Here is a 23,179-nt window from a genome sequence, read left to right as displayed (position 1 = left end):
TTTGGCGGAAAGAATTGGAGAAACAAAGGAAAACACACGATCGCACTGACATCGCGCGGATAAAAGTTGCTCATCTGCAGCTAATCTAAGTCGATTGACACTCGGCGACAGTTCAGATGAATAGGAGCTCAACTAAAATTAAAGTCAGATAACCGGGCAGTACTTAAATTTCGTTCATATAAACGGAGTTCCATTGTAGTCAGTGTAGTTCTTGGTGAAAATGGCGAAAATGGATTTTACCTCATTTACAAGGGAACTTTCGACTTGTGGAAAAAGGGCGAACGTGGATTTGGAAACTTCTCAGTTTGAAGTACGCGAAGATTATCGACAATAATTTTGTAAAGTAATTCCCTACAAATTGAGGAAGGAGCAGTTAACGATCTATTGAATCGGGAAGTTCTTTAAAGACTTTTTGTCCTCGATCGTTTTCTTCTTTTTTTTTGTTTTTAAATAAATAATGGCGCAACAGTAACAGCAGTATTAAAACTAGGAAACACATCGAATTTCCAGATAATAAACGTTAAGCATACTTAAATGAAACAAATTATGTGAAGGATAAAATTTAAACATATATATGTACCTACTACATCTACATACGCGTTAGGTTAATTGCACCTAATACGATAAAGTAACTGTACCTAATATGATAGAGCAACTGCATTTGATTTGAGGTTAGGTTGGATTTAGCTTCCCAAAAAGAAAACATATTTTTCTTCGATGAAATTAACATCGAAGCATGACAAAGTTTATACACATTCGTATATTAATAGCTTTTTTATCAACTGCACAAAAACTGCAACTACGTACAATTTATCAAATAATGATATCTAGCACTAATTATGGCCATTTATATATTTTTTGAAAGTGAATACATCCATTTACTCTATCTTGCTCTGCTAAATCTGAAGGATAGATATTTGAAGGAAGTGGTGCCTTTTTAGCCTTTTATATTTCTCGGAGATCTCCAGGAGATGCGCTACAAGCCGATTGTAGCAATGAGCTTGCAGTGGCGATTAAAATCATTTGCCAAGTTAGGTGACTTCTTTCTTTATGGGGATTCCTTGTGAGAATATCAGTTTTGTTGTTGATTTGGCGGTTTGAAACATACTAATCTGCATTCGTAATTACTCTTAGCTTTCTAATATTTTGCCAGCTGTGAGTAATTTTAAAGTTGGAGTCAGAGACGGTGTCCCACAGAGTTGGCTGGCTGTTAATAGCTAACTACGCAAAAGTTTAAGTGTCTTGAAGTCAAGATAGAGAATTTAAAAAAGATAGTTTAAGAAAAAGTTTAAGAAAATGGCACCTAACATGGGGCAGCTAGAAAAGTAAAGAAATCTTAGAAAGCTTTTATTTTCCTATGAGAAATAAACATTTATTTAAATCAACAAGACAAACAAACATCTTCCATCTTTGTCCACTTCTTTGTCTTCTACGTGTTGAACACGCGAGGGACGCAGCCGAGGTACATCGTTGGTCATCCCAATAAAAACAACGAAAACACTAAACCCACTTTCCACTATCGTCGCCTCTTTTGTAATCTTTGACTCCTAATACGTATAATTTCGTGTCACGAGTAACAGTATTACTTACTGTTGATTTTCATGATGATTTTACTGTTCCATATTACGTACACTCTACGTGCTCCACATTGGGCACATACGTATTTCATCAGAAAACTAATCATCACACTAAAAAGCAGATAAATTTCACAATAAATTTCATTTGAAGAAACACGTTTTTTTTTAATTTGTCTGCAGTAAGAGATTTTACTATTTAACTCACCTCTCAAGAGATTTCATACGCTTTCGAGCACTGATATAATCAACTTGGATTGGATGACAGATTTTCAAACGAAGCTGAGATGCGAATATGCTTGTTCTCTTCCTTTTGACGAAATATTTTACGCTTTGCTGACTGATGTCGCTAGTTACTCAGCTAGATATTGCAGTGTGTTCCATATTAGGCGCTGCTTCCATATTAGGTACAGTTACTATATTCCATACCGCACAGGATTTACGCGTGTCGTATGTAGTATTACGTTTCATATACATCATGTCAATATGGTGTCAACATGCTATGAGAGGCCAACTTATCATAACAAATACTGTTGTTGTTCGTTCCCGCCATAAACGCTGTACGCGTGTTTACGATAGAATTATTTGCCAAGCGTTCGAATCGAATTTCATTTTTGAGAAAGAGGCACGTTTACGATATCAGATTTTACATTTGCATAATTTCCGTTTATTCGTTGAACGAACGAAAAGTACGTTTAGGAGAAAACGATTATTCTCCGATGAAAAAAAATTCTCCTCGACGAATTTTGGGATAAGCAATTTGGGATTGTGTACGTTTAATGATAAAAATAGAATTAAAAATAGGAATAATAGAAATCGAATATAATTCGATTGACAAAAATGATGGATTTATGCATTCGTGAAAAAATCGGTTGGCTTCGTTTCGAACGTGCTGTCGCGAGATCTACTGACGCAAATGGAATCAAATCGCTACGAAAGACGAACAATTCGGGGTTATGTTTTACAGGTATGAGGAAAATATTAACGGTTTTATTACGTTTAATTTAACAGAGTTCATCGTGTTTTTCATTCTATCCGTGGATTATAAATTCGAATGGATTTAATTAAAGAAATTTAATTAAATTTTCATTTGGTTTTGTTTTAATTAAATTTTGGATAGATTTAATTAAAGAAAATAGCTGATTTTAGTACGTGCAACAACAGCGAAAAATTTCTCAGATCTTAAAGGTTCATGACACTCGTCGTGGCAGAAAGTCGATCTTTTCGCCGTAAAGTGTAATCTCTTATTTACGAAAATTAAACAACACAAACGAGTTCCTTGGCGAAGCACTATATTGTGACAATGTGCGCGAAGAAATAGAACCTTTCGTTGTCAAGAATATCGATTTTCGTATGCATAGCCTAATATCAAGAACCGTGTGAGATTTCAACGCTGTAGGAAGAACGATTAACCTGCCAAACAATATGAACAGTGTGTTAAATTCAAAGGAAAGTTAATAAATCCTACTCTAAAGATTACAATTTTAAATAGTATTGTTATTTGCATTAAAACTAGCGAGAAAAAGAAAAATAAGAAATTTGAATAAAATAGTATATCAAAGTTATACTAGGAATATAAAATGTATATGTATCTACATATATATATACATGTGCATATAAAAGTTCAGATATATTATACAGTTTATACAATAGTAATAACAATTATCTGTCTATTGTTTCCAATTACACGCAAAAATAATTGTAGCGCATGAACGACTTTGTAGGTTAGAAAGGAAAACTGTAATCAAAAAATTCTGTCGAAATAACGGAGTGAGGGACAAAAGAAAGTTTATAGGATAAGCAGACAATAATAAGATAAAAGATGTTAGAATCTTAGAAAAAAAAAGTTCTAATTGACAGGAATAATTGGATTCGTAAAGTGTTACAATTTTAGAAAAATTGGTTATAATTGACAGGAACAATGAGTTGATTAAAATACTACAATTTTAGTAGATAGGAGTACTTAAGTCATTCAAACGCTATAGTTTTGAAAAAAGGAGTTATAATTAACAGAAATAATTAAATTGTTAAAAGACTACTAACATACATGACTCCTAATGTATCAATGTGGTAAAAAATGTTCAGTGCATCAAACTTACTATCAACATGTGTAGTTACATATACTATACATATATAATGTAGTTATTATCGAAGAAAAATATGAATTTTGAAATATACTTCAGCCACCACTATATACGCTACATCTTTATATGAATTTACAAATTTCACAAACAAAAATGTTTCAAAATATATAAATCTTATTTTGTCTGCTTGCCGCTACTACTGTTATGGTGTTCTATTGACATACGGTACTTTTGACATCGAGTAATCAGTTAGATCGTTGTTGTTACAATTGAAATGACCCAATTCTGACTAAAAGTTTCAGTATCTGTCATTTTATCGAAAACAACATTTATCAATCAAAGCATGAGTCTATTAAATACCCATTAACCGTCATTTACATATCTCTTTAAAAATTCTGCGCTTTCGGATGCAGGAAACCCCTTAACAGTGTACGTATTTATTTATTAAACTGTATATTTATACTTCAACTAACAAAAAATACAGTATTGAGGTTAGTATAGTATTTAAGTCCACACATATTTGGTCACACGATATATCGTTGGAAAGCTCATGAGCAGAGCAGTGCAACATGAATGGCCACAGCTACCGCAAATATCCCATTCAGAAAATATAAACTGAAATGTGGAAACATTAGCTTAGGTGGGCAAAATCTATTTGATGCAATTCTGTATACGGCCATACAACATTACTGTTATATAATATTATAGCAACAACCGCACAAAAATCAGCGATATTTACCATCATGAAGCATCTAACAGAATGTCCATTGACGAATATTTGTGTCCATAAACGAATGTCAGTCGTACGTGGCATAATCTTCCTCGAATTTTGGTGGTGAGGCTGTTAAAAATTTGCAATTTTCTCTTCTCCTTTTTTTTTGTGTAAAAAGTATACCCAAACCTAACTCCAACATAACCCTAACATAACCACAACATAACCTCAACCTAATATCAATTCCCTACATGTGAAATGACAAATGTACCTAAATGAAATTTGCAAAAGGAATGCGTTTTTTAATCGTATGCTATTATTTAACTTATATTTGCTGAGTGGGAGATTTGCAGTAGTCGTGGCTAGCTTTGTTAGACTTCTCTGCTCATTAGCTTCTCAATGATGGATCGTATGATCCAATAGGCGTGGGCCTATAGAATATAGTGCTGCGCAGTCTGGTGTAAAAATGGATCTTTTAATTATACGCAAAGGAAACCTATAACGTTCATTAATCATCGTGAAGAATCCATTTATCTTATTCTTTCTTCCATGAAGGCTTGTAAATGATGAGAGAGTGTTATATACCGCGGACTTAATTTACGTGCACCATCTAATCGTACAATGACGTGTATTAGACACGATTAAAGTCTTTAGACTATCATCGGTAACTTCTTTCGATCGCTTGTGATTCATCTTTGGTGTTTGTATCTTCTTATTCAAGATCTCTCGCCAATAACAAATTGTACGTTCATTTATTGTAATTGTTGTACGAAATCCTTTATAAACTCATGCTTTTTGCTCATTATAATATTGTAATATACTATTTCACAATATGTCTAACCATTATGCACTATATTCTGCAGTGCAGCACTGTATTCTCTAGGTCCACCCCTATTGGGTCGTACGACCCATCATTGGGAAGCTGATGAGCAGAGAAGATTTCGTAAGATTTTACATCGTTAAGAATTTGGCCATTTCACATGCAACGATCTAGTATTTATAATAATTACTAATTTATAGAGTTCAAAGTACAGTAAAAAACTACAATCAATTATAATCACCTTTTTCGTAATCAAACGAAGTTTTGATTGTATAGGTTAATCTGTATAGTATACACTGATGTGCTGAAAATCGTGGTACAATGGAAATCGTACAAACCGAAAATCACATGCAAAAATGAGTCGAAAATGTAATCAGTTTTTCATACAACGTTTTCAAGAAAATCGACTATGAAGATTCATTAAGTATGCGTACGCTCGAGGAGCAACGAGATTATACAAAATTTTGGCTTGTACCAGAGAATAAAGGGATACACGAAATTCGTTCAATCGACTTTCGTTATCTCTTACATTTTGTCCGATTTTGTCGATAATAGAAGTTTATACCATAAAATCTCAGTTAGTTCATCTTCATGTATGTATTTCAAAAAAAAGAACATAAATATTAATAATAGCAAAACAAGTAATAAAATTAAATAAAGAGCTGTTTATCTTAGGAAATTAATCTTTGTTGTATGTATTTCAGAAGGGAACATAAATATTAATAACAGCTATTTAAACAATGAAATTGAATAAAAAGATGTTTATCTTTGGAAGTTCATCTTTGTTCTATGTATTCTAGAAGGGAACATAAATATTAATAACAGTAATTTAAACAATGAAATTGAATAAAAAGATGTTTATCTTTGGAAGTTCATCTTTGTTCTATGTATTCTAGAAGGGAACATAAATATTAATAACAGTAATTTAAACAATGAAATTGATTAAAAAGATGTTTATCTTTGGAAGTTCATCTTTGTTCTATGTATTCTAGAAGGGAACATAAATATTAATAACAGCAATTTAAACAATGAAATTAAATAAAGAGCTGTTCATCTTAGGAAGTTCATCTTTGTTCTATGTATTATATTCATAACAGCAATTTAAATAATAAAATCAAATAAAGAGCTGTTCATCTTAAGAAGTTCATCTTTGTTCTATGTATTATATTAATAACAGCAATTTAAATAATAAAATCAAATAAAGAGCTGTTCATCTTAGGAAGTTCATCTTTGTTCTATGTATTTCAGAAGGGAACATAAATATTAATAACAGTAATTTAAATAATGAAATTAAATAAAAAGATGTTCACCTTAGGAACTTCATCTTTGTTCTATGTATTTCAAAAAAGAACATAAACATTAATAATAGCAACACAAGTAATAAAATTAAATAAAAAGCTGTTCATCACATCACATTCGATGTGCGCTTTTAATTTATTGACTATAATTCTACTACATTGTTCATTGAGGTCCCATTGAGATTACCATCACCGATTTCGTCGACAACAATTCGCCGACACCAGACTGGATCGACAACAATGATAGTCGACACAGAATTTAACTAATTGCAGAGTTTGGTTTAGAGTTCACAGCACATATTATATCAGTGCGTGTCCCAACTTCGTCCACCTAAGGAATATGTATCTCGATCATTATTGTTCGGTTGACAGTATCAGTTAATATTGACGTCGGATAACATTGCTGTCGACGAAATTATCATCGTTGAAATTTCGTGTGGAACAGGTCCGATATCGATGAATTGTAATTGTATGAAAACGGTATCAGTGAAATCCGTGTCGGTGATTTCTCAATGGAATCCATTCATTGCAGAGGTTTAAAGCTACCAGGACTTGTCGAAATTATAAGAATAAATAAAAATATCTTTAACAATATTATTTTTGTTTCTAATGACCAGGAACTGGATGAGTATGAAAAAACAACAATAAAACACTACAATGAAATTTTCTTATTTCTTCCAATGAATATGTACTTGTACAATCGATAAACCTTTAAGATCTTGGGTCATTTTGTCGAATATTTTGTATGTTAATTACATTAGATTAATTATATTAATTATTAATTATTTAATTTAATAATCTAATAATTAATTAATTAGATTAGATTAATTATATTAGGCCTGCCCCATCCTACAACATAATCATACAATCCGTCACTGAGGATCTTTATTTTTCTGTACATGTGAACTCCTCTTGCATATTGCTCCATTCACAATGTGCCACCCTCTATCTTTTACCATTTTCAACATTGTCTCTCCTTCTCTATTTCTTCCTATTATGCTTTGAATTTTTTCTCATGCGTTTATCTTCTGACTCTCACTTGTACACAGTTCCATCTCTTCCTATTCTTCAATTGGAATCCTGTCCTATAATTCAAATCAGCACCTTGTCTTTCACTTGTTCTTAGTTCAGACGTTTTGCAACTCCTCTTCTACTCTCATTTTTCTCCCTACAAGTTCTTGTACTTCATGACATTCGTCTATTAGTTGCCAGTCTCTTCCTTTATTCCTATTTACAATAGGAATTTTTATTATTTCATATATTATTTCATATTATTTTTATTATTTACTGTAATTACCTATCTATAATAGGATTATTTCCCCAGCATTTATTTCCCCTTTCATTCCTACTTTCACCCTTAGTTCCTCCTTAGTTTCACCCTTGTTCCCTCACCTAGACCTTGCAATTGTCTTTCTGTCTTTACTTTTCATCCTTCCTTCTGGCTTCTTTGGCCTTTGTTCCCTTCAAATTCTTCTGTACGTATGCCATTGTGTCTAGACTCTTCCACTTTCCACTATCTTTACCTTGTGGCTCCTTTTTATCTTTGATCCATGGGATGGAAAGTGTCTTCTTTAAACTCTGCCATCTCTTCACTTCCATCCATGTTCTGTCAAATCTTCAAAGTTTTCAAGCTTCTGTCAAACTAATGAAACCCCTTTATAAAATCCCCAAACCTGCTGACCTTTTTCTCTGTTCCTGTATGGCAGAACGATAACCTGCTTTCTCTTTCCTTTCTCCATATTTCTATTCTTACCTTTTCTAGCTCTCTCTGCACTCCATACGTTCCCTCTTTCTTCATTTTCTTTCCTTTCCGCTCTCTTCCTTTCATCTGTCTTTCTTGGTCCCCGAGACTACTTCAGAAAGATCTTCCTATGACAGTTACACGAATTGCTCGTCTTTATGCCATTTGAACCAACAATTTAGTTCTTCGAAGAACGTTTTATCTAAAATATTTGCCAGATCTTTCGATTGATTCTGCTTGAAGGACGTGCAGTTGTGCGTAGGTCCAGCACCTTTTGCCAAGTTACAGAAGACATGGAACACGGTGAAGTTTTAACACGTTTTCTTTTTTTTTCTCATTGCTCTTCTACGTTCGAGAGACATTTGCCGGTACGTGCTTGAAACGCGGACATTTTTCGAAGCAACGGTATATACAATTCAAGTGTGTCTTTGAACATTTCAACGTTTAATGCTTCAGCTAATATTTTAATTAAATGATACGTAAATTAACGTTGAACGATTTTAAAGCCACGTTCAATCGACAGATTCTCAGCAGTGTTAGACGAACGTCGGATCGTTTTACATTGTGATCCTTGTTCATCCTTAATATTAATATACGTCAATACCTTTAATGTCTTCTGTTCTATGAGTAAGACGGTTCTCGAGGCTTTATTATTTGATTAAAATCTTACCTGTTTAATGTCGATGGTTAAAAATTATCTTGGAATGTTATTAACGCAAACTGACCATAGCTTGTCCAATGTTATTAGAATGTCCTGTAATGCAGCGTCTATAACGTAAGAAGCTTTTTTGTACCATCGTGTCATTCAGCGCCATTTCTCACAATATCCCAAGTCAATGCACGAAACAACAGCAATAAAGATGATTCTTAAGCGGTCATTATTCGATATTGTTAATGATAGTTATACAAATAAATCGAGCTGTGAACATCGGAGGGAATTAACGAGTCGAGAAATCGCTCGCTTCGTTTTAACTTGAGAAAATTTCTTAACGCTCGTATCTGTGGAAAAGATTATTTTTTCATTATTTAAATAGTCGAGAATAGTATGGACTTGCGTAACAATACAATGTAAGATATCGTTTCGGGAATTTCCTCTCGCTGTTCGTCTTTGCAAAAATTATAGTTCTTCTGGCGTCTTTCGATGGGAAAAAGTGTCGAGAACTTCCATTCCGCGGTCTAAATCAGCAACGTGTAGTTGGAAACGCCAGTTCTCGCTCAAAGTACAAGTAAAACCGAGCAAGAGGTTAGGATGTTTCCGACGTCAGGGCGATCGTTGCTAAACAGTTATGTTGAGTTTCGTATATTGCCATATCGTCGAAACGGTGAGAGTGGCAGCACTAGAAAGGGCAAAGAAGAACGATAATTTGCAGGGCTCGCGAAATGATCGTTCAACACGATAATACCAGGTAATTGTGATAAAAATATAAGAGAAGCGTGAGGCAGAGAAAAAGGCAAAGATTACCAATATTAATTAGTTAATTAATGAACACATAGCGAAGTAGATAATTTTTTTAGATGATCAAGAAAATAAATTACAGGGAATATTTATACATACGCGTGCGTACAGAAAAAAAAATATATATATATTATAGTTGCACGCGTGCATGTGTAAAGTAAATGAAACGAGACGAGAATTTTATCCACGAAACAGACAAGTGATTAATATATAATTGATTTAAGGGCTGTATTAACCGACACACAATTAGAAAACGATAGAGAGATATACAGTATGATTAATTAATGAAACATTAGAATAACTATTATACCAATTAATTAATTGGATGCATACATTATGCGTGTATACATTAACAGCAGCAACGTATGTACTTGTATACATAAATAATAATACAATATTATTATTATAATTATTATATATTATTATTATATATTATACATATAAATATATTATATTGTATACACATTAGTGAATGTTCAATGTTGAAATAAAATGCATATACGTTGTTTACACCATATACGTCTACTTGCTCGCCTATTATTTCATTCCCTCGAACGTACAACCTTTACGTTGTTTTTTTACGTTTGTCTAATAGCTTTCCAGTCCAGTTCCTGCATCCATCGGTTCATACGTTCCAGTTCCATCCATTCCAGCAGTGCATTCCAGCATAACATCATTCTGGTAAGTATTCCCAGCGACTGGATCGAAAGAGCATTTTTCAATCCAGCGAACGTAACATTCCAATGTTTCTGGAATGAGATTCTGAATTCTGAATTCTGGAATGAAATGAAATGAAAAACGCTATAACAACTTTCGAATAACATGGACATTGACCGATTTCCAGTCAAACGACTGGAATGTAATCCAGCGACTGGACTAAGGCAAACCCAGCTTTACTTTTTGGACCATATTTTGAACATTAGTAGGTAAGTAACTATTATCAGTGATATTATAATATAAATATTATTGAATAGGACATTTTTCAAGGTATTCATTTGTATTTTATTCTTTATAGGGACGTAGAATATAATTTTATGAATATCTACTATTTTTTGAAAGTGTAATATGTTGAGAGGGGTTTGCTTAAAAAAAAATAATGAAAATAAATTTCGTAGAAGAAAGTGTCGTAAATAATTATAAGCGCTTTTAGTTTAATATTTTCTTACTTTTATATTTTACTTTCTCTCTTATATGAGGTTATTGCAAAAGTTTCTCTTTTTTTGTAAGGAAATAATAGATGCACGAAATTTTTGTTTTATATTATTTTATTGAATTATTTTGTTTTATTACTACAAAATGGTTCATATATAATTCAATGAAATAATATGAAAGAAAAAATGTTCTGCATCTATTATTTCCTTATAAAGCAAAACAAAAGAAATTTTTCGGATAACCTAATATTTATAAGCAATTTTACTTCAGAACGAAAATTGAGTGACAAGAAGTAAACAGAAAATAGTTAAGAAAGAAGTTTACTTTAATATTTATTGACGATGGATTGATAATAAATTCAATTAACCGAAAAATAACAAATAGAGAATAATTAAGAAAAAATGGAACTTAGTAATCATCTAAATCTACATCAGTATCTAGCTCGATTGCTTTTCAATTTCTATGTCATAATTGTGAATCTCGTTTATAGCTGTAAATATGTCGCGGATTCATATTTTGTGAGGCTTTTCCAAGATTGAGGTTAGGTTTAGATTTAGTTCTAAAGCAAAATTAAAAGTATTTATATGTAATATATATATAAATATAAATATAGACCTTTTTAATATATTAAAGTTTGAAAGAAATCGAAGATACTTACTAAATTGTATATGCTGACTATTGTAAATATTATTGTGTAATTATATATGTTGTATTATTATTATTGCTACTATAGTACTTATATACTTATTATTACTACTACATTATACTATAATATTATATATGTAGGAGATGAAAGAACATCGGGATTTCCCGGCTGGAATGTTGGGAAAAACCCAATACCCTAGTCCAGACTTTTACTATAGCTACACTTAAGTAATAAAAATAAGAAATAGTTCTAATGTTCCAATCTGGCTTTATGACGATGGGTTCGGGCTCGAAGTGACATAGCGGGTCACTGGACGTAGCCACGGTCCACGGGATGACGAGTATCAACGTAATACACGATTCGGGTAACTCAATCAGCAATTCGTACAACGACTAACTAACTATCTCCCTTAATCCAAATGAAACTGCCCTTATATATTCCTGCCCCCACTTCTCGGGTCAATCTTTGTTTTTAAGGAGAGCCATATAATCATTCCATACCTCTGTCAGGTACACGTCCCTCTATATACTGTATTGCTGTGTGATATACACTTTCTATTTCTAAATAGGAAGGAAGAGATTCGTTCAATTTGTTTTTTTAAAGCAACAATGTTAACAGTACGATATTAAGGATTACTAATAATTCGACTGCGAAAATTTATGTATTTATTGGAGATTCGAAGGTATAAAAACGTGCAAAATGCACATAATATGAAGAAATTGTTTAAATATCCAAAATAAAAGACACGTCATAATATTTAATACGTTTCAAAGAAGCAAATTTCTATTTACGTTTCGTTTGTTTTATCATTTTGATACAAGTATGAACTTGCATAAACATCAGCATTCTAGTAACAATGTTCTGAAAATGTGGAAAAAGCGATAGAATTTAACGAGAAAGATATCTATTCTCGTAATTAGGAAAAATATGTTTAACTTGAAAATGGTCCTTAATTTTATAACGCACAACAACAACTGTAAGGATTGGGGAGAAACATATCAAATTTCTCGGAAAATTATTAATTGCCAATTGATGCTAAATGCTGCGCGAAATTTTCAAAACGCTGCTAACGTATCCGTAATTCAACGATTTATTTTATTTATTCCAATGCATAATAAAATGTGTATGGGAAATGCACGTATTGAAAAGATATTATACCTCTTCATTTTAAAACAGTTGCATAATCCTTGACGTATTGTAATTTATTTTATTATGAAACATAGTGCAACTTCGCTTATCCACTCTCGTTTAAACGAGCCAACTTCTGTTTGGCGTCAATTCTATGAACCCATAACTGAGCCTTTATTCTCCAAACTGCGCGCAGCGAGTGAATCTTCATTATACAAACTCGTCGGTTCTGCGAACTATCTTAAATAATAATAATAATAACATTAATGATAATGAGATCGATTGGATAATTTATTTAAAGTCGTATGGACTATTATGGTTGTTAGCGACTACTTTTCCATTCGATGGCTTATTAAATTGTTCAATAAATAAATATTGTTCAATAAATGTGCAATTCCTTAATTTCTTTAGAGAAGTTGATAATCACTTGTTGAAGCGGGATCGGTGCGGCCATGTTATTAAGATTACTGCCGACTTTATATTTTTTCCTTTTTTCATTCTACACAGGGTGTTTCAATTATATGTGATCACCTAAATGTCTTCCTTAGAACAAAGTTAGATTACTTCAAGGAGCACATATTAGGTGGGAGGAATTTCTTCTCAAGGTCATTTTTCGGGAGACTTCAATGTTGTTGGATATGTTATCGAGGTTATAAAAATATTTTTATTGTGTATATATATATGTCAGAGATGAAAGGACATCGGGGCCTTTCTTTTGAAATTTTTGGAAAGATCCCCAATGCTTTAGCCTAGACTATTTATTATAGCTGTACTTAAATAATGAAACTTAGAAATAATTGTTATGATTCAATCCTATTATGTTTGCCCGAGATTTGTGACGGTGGGCTTGGGCTCGAAGTAACACAACTGGTTGCTGAACGTAGCCATGGTCACGGGATGAACGTTTTTACCTAACAGAAAAGTGCCAATATTATGGGACACACGTTGTATTAACAATCAAACCCCGGGCAGTAGCAATGTCGCCGCCAAACGGGAGTGCCTAGCAACGCCTGGAATTTTGTTGGTATCCCCGGCCGATATACAACGAACAAACGCGATAAGAAGAGGAAAGTTTCCGTCAGTCTTTTATTCTTGCGATCACCTTGGAGAGTTTTCACATCGTCTTTACGTGCAGTATTATATTGAGCGTCACAGCAAACGTTACTTTGTGCTTCAAAATATAATCTACGTTTAACAAAGAGTTACCCCTTTGACCTTGGATTCGTTATTGAACCTAAGAACACTGTCATTAACATCTCAAGTGTTTAATCAATATTTATACCAGTAAATATAATTTCTATTGTACAACAACGATGGCTAGTCCAAATGAAGATTCGCTACACGCGCCTAAACCTAACGCCAACCCGACATGTATTTTTTCCTTTTTATTATATATATATAATAAATATAAATGATATAAGTAATATATATATAATACTTTGATTTGATTTGAAAAAATTTCTTCCACCGTAATATGTGCTCCTTGAATTATAATAATTATATACAGGGTGGTTGGTAACTGGTGGCACAAGCGGAAAGGGGATGATTCTACGCGAAAAAAGAAGTCGAAAATATAGAATAAAAATTCTTTTTTTTAATTTTTTTTTTTTAATTTTTCCATTGAGACAACGATCTACAGTGAGATTCGTTATAACGAGACGTGATAAAGTGCACGCGTACCGAGCGAAAATTCAAAGTCGATTTTCTCGAAAACAAAGCCTCAAACGAAAAATTTTTATTCTATATTTTCGACTTCTTTTTTCGCGTAGAATCACCCCCTTTCCGCTTGTACCACCAATTACCAACCACCCTGTATATGTAATAACGTAAATTGTTAGGGTAAATCAGACGATTGATTCTGGAAAATCGAGATTATTTTGGGAATAATCAAATTAAATACAACAGTTAATAATAAATCTACTACAAATATTATCTAGGAAATCGAGAATCGATTTTTTAAGCCCTAAATTACCGTTCTTCTCTCGTGAACTATTCTATTCAACAAGTAGCTGTCGGTAAAGCAAAACAAAAGTAAAAAATATCGGTTGGCGGGTAGTTTGAATTCATAAACACTTTTAAATTCGTACGAAGCATTGTTTAAGTTTTACCATTACACGATATGCAAATCAAAAGACAAATGTGGTTATTCTATCATCAAAGTTTGCGCGTTCAGTAACGATGTTCTGCTTCTGGTGGTTGATGCGAATAGAATTTTTATACCCAGTGAAATAATTGTAATTGTTAAAAGTTGAATAATTGTATTAAGAATTGCGAATAAATTTCTACAATGGGTAAAGTTTAGTAAGCAGTAAGACGGATTGGCCAGTGTTCTCACGATATCCATTTGAAATGCATTTAGATGCATTTTAAATCGCTCTTTGCATTGTTAATGTTACAATTCATTCGCGAGACCGCGTTCAAAACGAGAAACTTGCTAAAGGATTCGATTTAACTTCGCTACGCGCTTATTTTTCTGATTACTCCAATTGCTGCCTTTGGTAAAGAGAAAGACTCACTCGCGAAGAAACGTTCGCAATGTTACGACGTATCACGAAGTTCGCAGAATTGTACGTATTGAAATATATGTAATTTTGTGCGGTATACCGGATCAGCCGCGAAGTAGTAATACACATATATGTTTGAGTATGTATGTCAGTATGTGTGTGAGCATGTGTGTGATATGTGCGTGCGCAGCGTCTCGTAGAACAAAAGAATGTCACTGTTCCGTACGCGTGGTAAAAAGTGAGACTAGAAGAGTGCTGACACACGTGTAATAGGTATCTGTGAACATCTTGGAAATCATATATTAAATAAATACAAAACTATTTTATTATCATCTCTACATGTAATGAAAGTGTTTCTACATAATTATTTCGGCGATTACGATCCACAATTCTCAACAAATGAAAAGCGGCTCTGTTGTCACGATCGGCACACTTCAAATCCAATAGACTGGTGATGGAGATAAAGATGTGGCGGCACTCGACGACAATGTATATCGCTAAAGTGCCTAATGAGCCATCGATATCCCAACGGTCCTTCCGCCGAATATTCTAGAAGAAGGCGTGCTTAGCAACGGTCGCGGACGTCTAACAAACGCATGGTTAGTGGGGATATTGAGGGGTGACAAAGAAAACAGAAACAGATCCGATCGAAAGTCAAATTGTAAGAACTTCAGTCTTGAAAAGTCACGGCTAGAGTTCAGAAGCAAATCGTAATTAGTGTAAACCAAGTATTCAAAAATAATTTTTTTTATATTTTATTTTTCTTTTCATCTTCGATTTCCTTTTTTTTATTTTACGTGACACTGTCATGGCTCTGTGAATGGCTGGAAAGTATATAAGGTGGCACTGAAAAAAGTATTCTGCAAGAGTAGATCTATTATCCGAAGTGTTCTAACTTTTTTTTTTACTGTACGTAATTCACTCAAATATAGGCGTCTCTATTGCAAAAGTGAAGAAATCTATATTTATAAAAGCTTTCCTAGGTTTCATTTGCTTTCAAAGTAATTTCTCTTTGCAAGCGATACATCGAGGTGAAAACTTCTTTTTCTTTGTCATTTCTTCAAACAATGCTGCAGGTCTTAAACCCGTAGAACGTTCGCTTGGTCGACCTTTCGAGCGTTTCCGAATCGAATACGAAAGAGATGACCTTTCGAATGACTTTTAATTACAGGAAATAGAAAGAAGTCACTGAGACTGTAGCACGCTCTTACGATTTTCCTTCTAACACACTGAAAATGCGAAAAGGTGCGTTTGTCGTAATGGAATAAACGCGTGGTATAGTATTATACTATACTATACTATATTATTATACTATACTGTAGCTACAGTTGTACTGGACCAGCTCATGGAACGCCTTAAAATAAGTGGAAGTGGTTAGTGTTGCACGCGTTTTCGTCGCCCGCATTAGTTCGAACACGTTCAATTAATTTGACCTGTTCGTTCGATCTATTGCAACGGAGGATACGTGGCCTGGATATTTCGGACGAATAATGATTTTCTGTCCAAAGTTTCTCTAGTTTCGTCTAAAATTTCTACATGGAATATAAGAAAAGTGTTAGAGGGTTTATTCATACCATACTATTGGATTCATCTGATCGACTCAGTAAATACTGAAACGAATTATCGACCCAGTAAATACTGAAACGAATTATCGACCATAGTCTCCGCTTACGTCATTTGAAGAAAGCATTTTATTTTCGTCTTGTAATTTACCATTTCTTGGTAAGATTTTTAATAAACGATTATTTGAAAAAGAAAGTGGTAAGAATCTTTAAATTCATGTTCATTTCCTACCATTATCAAAATTGGACTAAATAGCGTATTAGGCTAAATGCATATTCGGATAAATAAACTCGTCGTTGAAACGATCAAATCAATTCGACTTTTTCGTTCGATTTGTTGCGATGAAGGACACACATATTTTATACACAAGGTGTACAAAAAATGTTGCGGCTAAGGAGATAAGTACGTATAGATGTAACACATTTTACGCATAAGATATATAAAAATTATTTTATATAAAAATTATTACATATGAAAATTATTAAATTTATACGTGCACATAATTTTTATGCATTTGTTTATATAATAATTTTACAGGTCCGGTTCGATGAAGTTTTGTGAAAAAGACGAAGAAAAATTAACCTTCAATTTTACACTTTGTCTCATTCTACGTTGTTATTATTTGATTTCATCGTGTTGGAGCAAAGATGCAAAAAAAATCATGTGAAAAAATTTGGACCTTCTACTACCTGAACATTCCAGTATTCAGATGTTCTGTTAGTTGTACAACATTTCTTGCTTGTATTCATTGCTATTACACAGCCTTCCCACAATTTCATATCTTGCTTATTAATTTAATACGAAGTTCATATTATACGCACCAACATCTCGTATATAATGGCATCAAAGACGAAACGTATTTTATTAAGCGTCGAGAGGAAACAAGAGATGATTTAAAAAATTGAGAAAAAAGTGTAGAAGGATTTTTGTAAAAGTTGCAGATACCGGAGGAATATTATAGAATAAAAATGAAATAAAAATATATTAGATATAACCAGAAAAACTAAACTAAAAACATGCAGCTGAAAGCTCTTCAGGTATTCCAAGAAGTAGAAAAAAGTTTCAGTGGAATTGAAGAAATATTTAAACTATGTGGTATAATAGCGATATTTGTAATGTAGCTTTAAAGAAACGTCGATATTTAAATCTATTAATATATTATGTGGAAAAATTGTGAAATTTGAATATCGTTAGCCATGTTAGTAATTATGCAAAAAGGGAGTCTTCGACTCCAATGACCTTGACCTTCGGATATATTGCAAGGAAAAGATATTAAGTAACAATCGTTTTTTCTGACTAATATATTTCCTAAAACTATTTTTAAGATGCGTTTAACGAAGTTTCACTCTTGATTTTCCATTATTTCTACTTTCTTCCCAAGCAATTGTCTTTAAATTCTTCACATCCCATATCATAACATCAAATACGTTAATTCTTTTGTAGTAATTAAATAATCCTTATCACTTTCATTTTATTACAACAAAAATAAAATTTCTATCCTTCTGATCTAATACAGACTCCTGAAATACGTTAGAAATGCTTTCACGAAATGCTATTTAAGAAGTGCTCGTAGAAAAAGATTTGAAATATAAAAGAAAAAGAAAGAACTTTGATACACTTTTCAGTTAATCTTTCTACCTTTGTTTTTCTGTTTCCCGGATATGTAAGTCGAGTAGAAGTATCTTGCATAGAAGTAAGAAGAGGAGATGTAATAGGTGAGACCAATTACTGAATTTTTATACGTCATATAACAGTCAAGCTTATAGATATCTCGCCGATTATAAGCTATAACAGTTATAGTGTAACCAATCATCATTTGTACTATTTGTAGCGCATTAAACGTAATAATAAAAGATATTGGTACTTTGAACTGCATTGATTTCAAAGCATAATAAGAATACATGCAAAAATTAATAAAGTACTCCATTACGCTGAACCATCTCATGGCTGCTGTAGCCTCGATGTATGTGAAATAGAAGTAAGGAATAACAGATAAATGACGGTAGATATGCAGCAATGTCACTTGTTCTTTTTGTAACACGACGAACATCGTTTCGCACAATTGTACAAATTTCAATAGTACAAGTGCCCATGTCCAAAAGCCAGAAACAGGATTTTGGAAATAGTTACTGAAAAGAAAATAATTCTCTTCTTATTATACATAATTAATAAACATATTTGAAATATCGGCTCGTTTCTTGATTATCGCGTGTAAATTAAAGTAACGTATTATAATGAAACAATAAGAATTTTACTATTTTGATTTGGAAAATTACTATATGATGTAGGTACACTGTATAAATCGATATGCTGCAAATTGGTGAGTATAATTGATTATACCAATTAATAAGATAAAGCTCATTTCAGAAACAAATTTATAGAACTATTTTGATAATAGTACTATAAATATGTGTTAAAAATGTATTCCTTGTTTGATTAGCGCTGTTCACATATCAATGTTCTCTAAATACCGAGCATAAGAAACTGTCTCATATAATAACGTTTCGTTAATAATTATTTTTCAAGTCGTCATTCATCCGGAAATATATTAAAAGGTAAAATATGAAAGTGGCATTACCTAGGTAAGCAAATACTATGGTAAAAGCTACGATCGGCCAATGCAAAGAACAGCTCCGGTACTGTTCTACTAAATCCGATAATGGAGAGCAGTGCCATCAATCCACGCCATAATGCAAGTGGACGTTTCAAATTGTACTTTGGTTTCTCTAACATGTAAGACATCCCGATAACAATTGCGATGATGTAAAAGATACAGTAGCAGAGGCAGTACACTGAATTATTCAATAACCACTTTTGAGTGTCTGCATAAGAGTAGCTTTTTTCGAAGTTGAAAACATGTGAGTACTCAGGTGCCATGGGATCCATAAAATCTTCTTCATGCATTGTGAAATATCCTTTTTATATCCACTGGCCTTAAAAAAATGAAAGAAAATACGTAGTCTTCCCGTCATGTTGTCAATTGACTAAAACGTAAGAACAATCGTTAACATTCTCTTTTAGAAATATGTAAACTAAAAATATTTCATAAATAATACGTTCAAAATGATGTAAAATATTCCGAGCAAAGTAATAAGATAATACAAACAAAATAATAAATTAATCATTTTTATATGTAGTATTTAACTAAATTTTCACACAAAATATTATCATAAATTGTTTACCAGTTAGCTATTGCGGCTTCTTTGGAAACTTTGAAAAGCGTGTAATCCTAAAATGTGACGCAAAAAGTAAGCGATGACGAATATACTCGTCAAACACAGAATATGTTGCATGGCTGTTATAATATAGAATTAAGTTGCAGTGAAATGACCATTTTATTTTTTTATTTTATTACTGACAGGGCTCATCATAACACAAAATATTGCCATTTCTCCATGACGAGTATACGCGTCAAAAACAGCTAACTGGTTAATATTATTAGAAACTCAACGTGGTACGAACAGCAGCGATGAGTAGAGCACGACACGCAGTGGCGACTATGAGAATTAGGTTGAGTAGATGGACGAAATGAGTAGACGCAAGCTATTGATATTACGCGTGCACTTACTGACATCCTGACGAGCCGCGGCTCATTGATTTATACCTCTGCGTGTTCTTCTGCCATTGGTTCCTTTGTATTTTTGGAAACACGCAGAAGCCTAAACCGTTTGGGTGGTTAGAAGACAAAAAGTCAACGGTTGACGTGAAAATGTAAACGATTACCATCCACCGTTTCTCGCTTTGATAAGTCGATGACCTGTCGATAAAGTATGATGGTCCGAAGTTTGCCGATCCGGCCGGCACACAGGCGTCAGCAGTGCCGAAAATTACCGAACGAGACCGTTGACTTTTAAGTGTTAGAAAAACAGACGCGGCGAGCTAATCGGCCTGGAAATAAGAAACGAGGCAAAAACTACGGTCCTCTTCTTATTGCCAAAAAATTCTAAAAGTAAAACTTTTGTGCGTATCTTGTTCTTAGCATGATTGAAAGCTATTATTTCTTATTTTGAAACCTATTAGAAAATAATATTTGAAATATTAGGTTGCTCCAAAAGTTTCTTTCCCTTTATAAGGAAATAATAGATGCACAACGTTTCTTTTTTTATACTATTTTATTGAATCATGTATGATCCATTTTGTTCTATTACATTGAAATATAACTATTGTATTGAATTATGTGTTTTGTAGGAGTAGAACAAAATGGATCATACATAATTCAATAAAATAGTATAAAACAAGAAACGTTATGCATCTAATATTATCTATTACATTGAAATATAACCATTGCATTGAATTATGTGTTTTGTAGTAATAGAACAAAATGGATCATACATAATCGAATAAAACAATACGAAACAAAAAAATGTTGTCCATTATAAATATATCTTACTACTTTGTTCTGAATATTTTACATCTCTTTTAACATATTATTCATTAAATATTCAATTTTACGTATTTTTAAAAGAAAATTGGTTAGTAGATATAAAAAATGATATTTGTTGAAAATGACAACGTGAGTTCGCGCTTGCCATCCATATGCAGATGCGCTAGTTACAATAAATAGTAACTAGAAGATAGTTCTAGATACAATCGATAGATTTAATCGATAGGTTTAAGATGTTCTTTTGTTTTTATCCCTAGTCCATGTAAGAAAGTACAATAAAGGTTACTTGACTCAGAATGGTGTGATAGATTTATCCAAAGAATAAAATAATAGCTAATATGATCCTATCTCTGAATACAGAAATAACAACAATATTTCATGACGAATAAAGAGGATATTATTATCTATATCTAAATTTTTATTCCGTCGATTATTTCCTTATGAAACGAAAGAAACTTTTGCGACAACCTAATACATTTCTTACTGTTTACAAAATAAAAATTAAGAAATTTTTGTTAAAGGAAGTATCGAAACATTTTCATCCAGTTTTTTAAGAATGTTAAAAAATCGTAAACATAATGTATACAATACCTTCTTACAGTTATACGATATAAGCACATTTATTGTGCTTTTGCAATGACACTTTGTTTTTGTGAGCATCGTTGTTGAACAATACCCGTAAATCTTCCAAGTTTGTTCCATAAGATACATCAACTAGATAGCCACATTTTCGTTTTAATGCGATCGTTATCGCTCAGAAATTTGAAATACTCCTATTACAGTAGCATTTGAATTTTCTGAATATTTTTTCTTGGTATGTTCGAGGGTTTTCTGTTGAACACAATAGGAAGATAAAAATTCTAAAATGTTACATCACCTCAGTCAAAGCTAAGCTTTACAAGTCACAATATTTACGTCATTGTACTGCATTATCTAGATAAACTTCGTCTAATTAAAAGAAATACATTAATTCATTTCTTCTGTATAATGTAGCCAAAATACAGAGAAGTCATTTGTCCATTTTAAAGCTTATAACGAATTGTTGGGCATCGAGCAGATCGGTACAAACTAATGATTTAATTAAATCTATAATTTACCTTCAGCCGGAGTATTTTGAGAAAACCAGGAAGTTCGGTTCCTGTCACCTTAGTCATTTATTTACGCAGATGGCATTGGCCTTGTCCAAGATAAAGATAACAATATATCATAATTTTAGACCTATACATAACAAGAAATTGATATATAGTAGTAATTAACGTATTCTAAACAATTTTGTACATTTATTATATTCGATTAACATATAGACAGGGTTGATGACATCGATGATACATTGAGAACAACATAGATAGATATTGATGATTAAAGCATATTAATCCTGGAAGAAACGTTATAATGGGATTCTGTTCACACTTCAGTGCGGTTCACTGCAGGTTCACTCTCATTGTGTTTATCATTGTTATGTATATATTCTGATATATCTTACAAGGAAAGGTCACAGTCATTGGGTCATCGATTTTGATAAAATTCTTTCTGACGAGTCTAGGACAAAAATAAGTCGACCCGCATTTTACACTTTTTGTCAGTATTCATTATTTAGGAAGATATTGTTATAAAATAAATACAATCAGTCCATATCGCAGAAATAAGGTTTCAAGCAAGTTTTGAGGAAAATACACTCTGGTGGAACGATAACAAAACTTATTACAAAAAGAAAATAGTAATTGTTATACTACATTTACTGCAATATAAGTTGTTACAAATGAAATTCAACATGCATTTGCGTAAAATAACGATCCTAATATTGGTAAGATATAGTTAGGTTAGGTTAGATTCCTTGGAGGTTGCTAACCTAACTTTTGAATCACGATCATCCTACACCTCGAACAAAGTGAATACTACTCAGGACCCTCCCCTCTGCAACGTATTCAATAAAAAATTCAATAAAATCGAAAATGAGACCTTCTTTTGCGCACAATTAGCCGAATATTTTGCGTCGTCGTGTTAAGAGAAAAAAATGACGATGAAAGCGACGGCGAATGTGTGCCCTCTTTTTTTCAAAGGGGTTATGACATCAAAGGATTTAGGTGGTCCGAGGCACGAGCAGAATGTAATTCAAC

General features: G+C 32.7%; 3 long non-coding RNA genes across 3 annotated transcripts; 1 reads left to right on the top strand and 2 right to left on the bottom strand.

Annotated features, from left to right (window-relative positions):
- Positions 1-985: 985 nt before the first annotated feature.
- LOC138188668 (uncharacterized) lies at positions 986-2,072 on the bottom strand. Its single transcript, XR_011175608.1, has 2 exons — positions 1,591-2,072; positions 986-1,207 (listed from the first exon to the last, which is right to left on the bottom strand). It is a non-coding gene; the product is annotated as an uncharacterized LOC138188668 (long non-coding RNA).
- An 8,360-nt stretch (positions 2,073-10,432) lies between these two features.
- LOC138188600 (uncharacterized) lies at positions 10,433-11,455 on the top strand. Its single transcript, XR_011175568.1, has 3 exons — positions 10,433-10,611; positions 10,701-10,811; positions 11,108-11,455. It is a non-coding gene; the product is annotated as an uncharacterized LOC138188600 (long non-coding RNA).
- A 5,659-nt stretch (positions 11,456-17,114) lies between these two features.
- On the bottom strand, positions 17,115-20,293 carry LOC138188729 (uncharacterized). The gene is made up of 3 exons (XR_011175636.1): positions 20,141-20,293; positions 19,257-19,611; positions 17,115-18,807 (listed from the first exon to the last, which is right to left on the bottom strand). It is a non-coding gene; the product is annotated as an uncharacterized LOC138188729 (long non-coding RNA).
- Positions 20,294-23,179: the final 2,886 nt, after the last annotated feature.

Source organism: Bombus flavifrons, chromosome 17 (genome assembly GCF_040668555.2).
Source record: "Bombus flavifrons isolate JBK064 chromosome 17, iyBomFlav1_principal, whole genome shotgun sequence".
In the NCBI taxonomy this organism is placed as follows: domain Eukaryota; kingdom Metazoa; phylum Arthropoda; class Insecta; order Hymenoptera; family Apidae; genus Bombus; species Bombus flavifrons.
The sequence above is the reverse complement of the archived record's forward strand: the minus strand, read 5'-3'. Positions and strand labels throughout refer to the sequence as shown.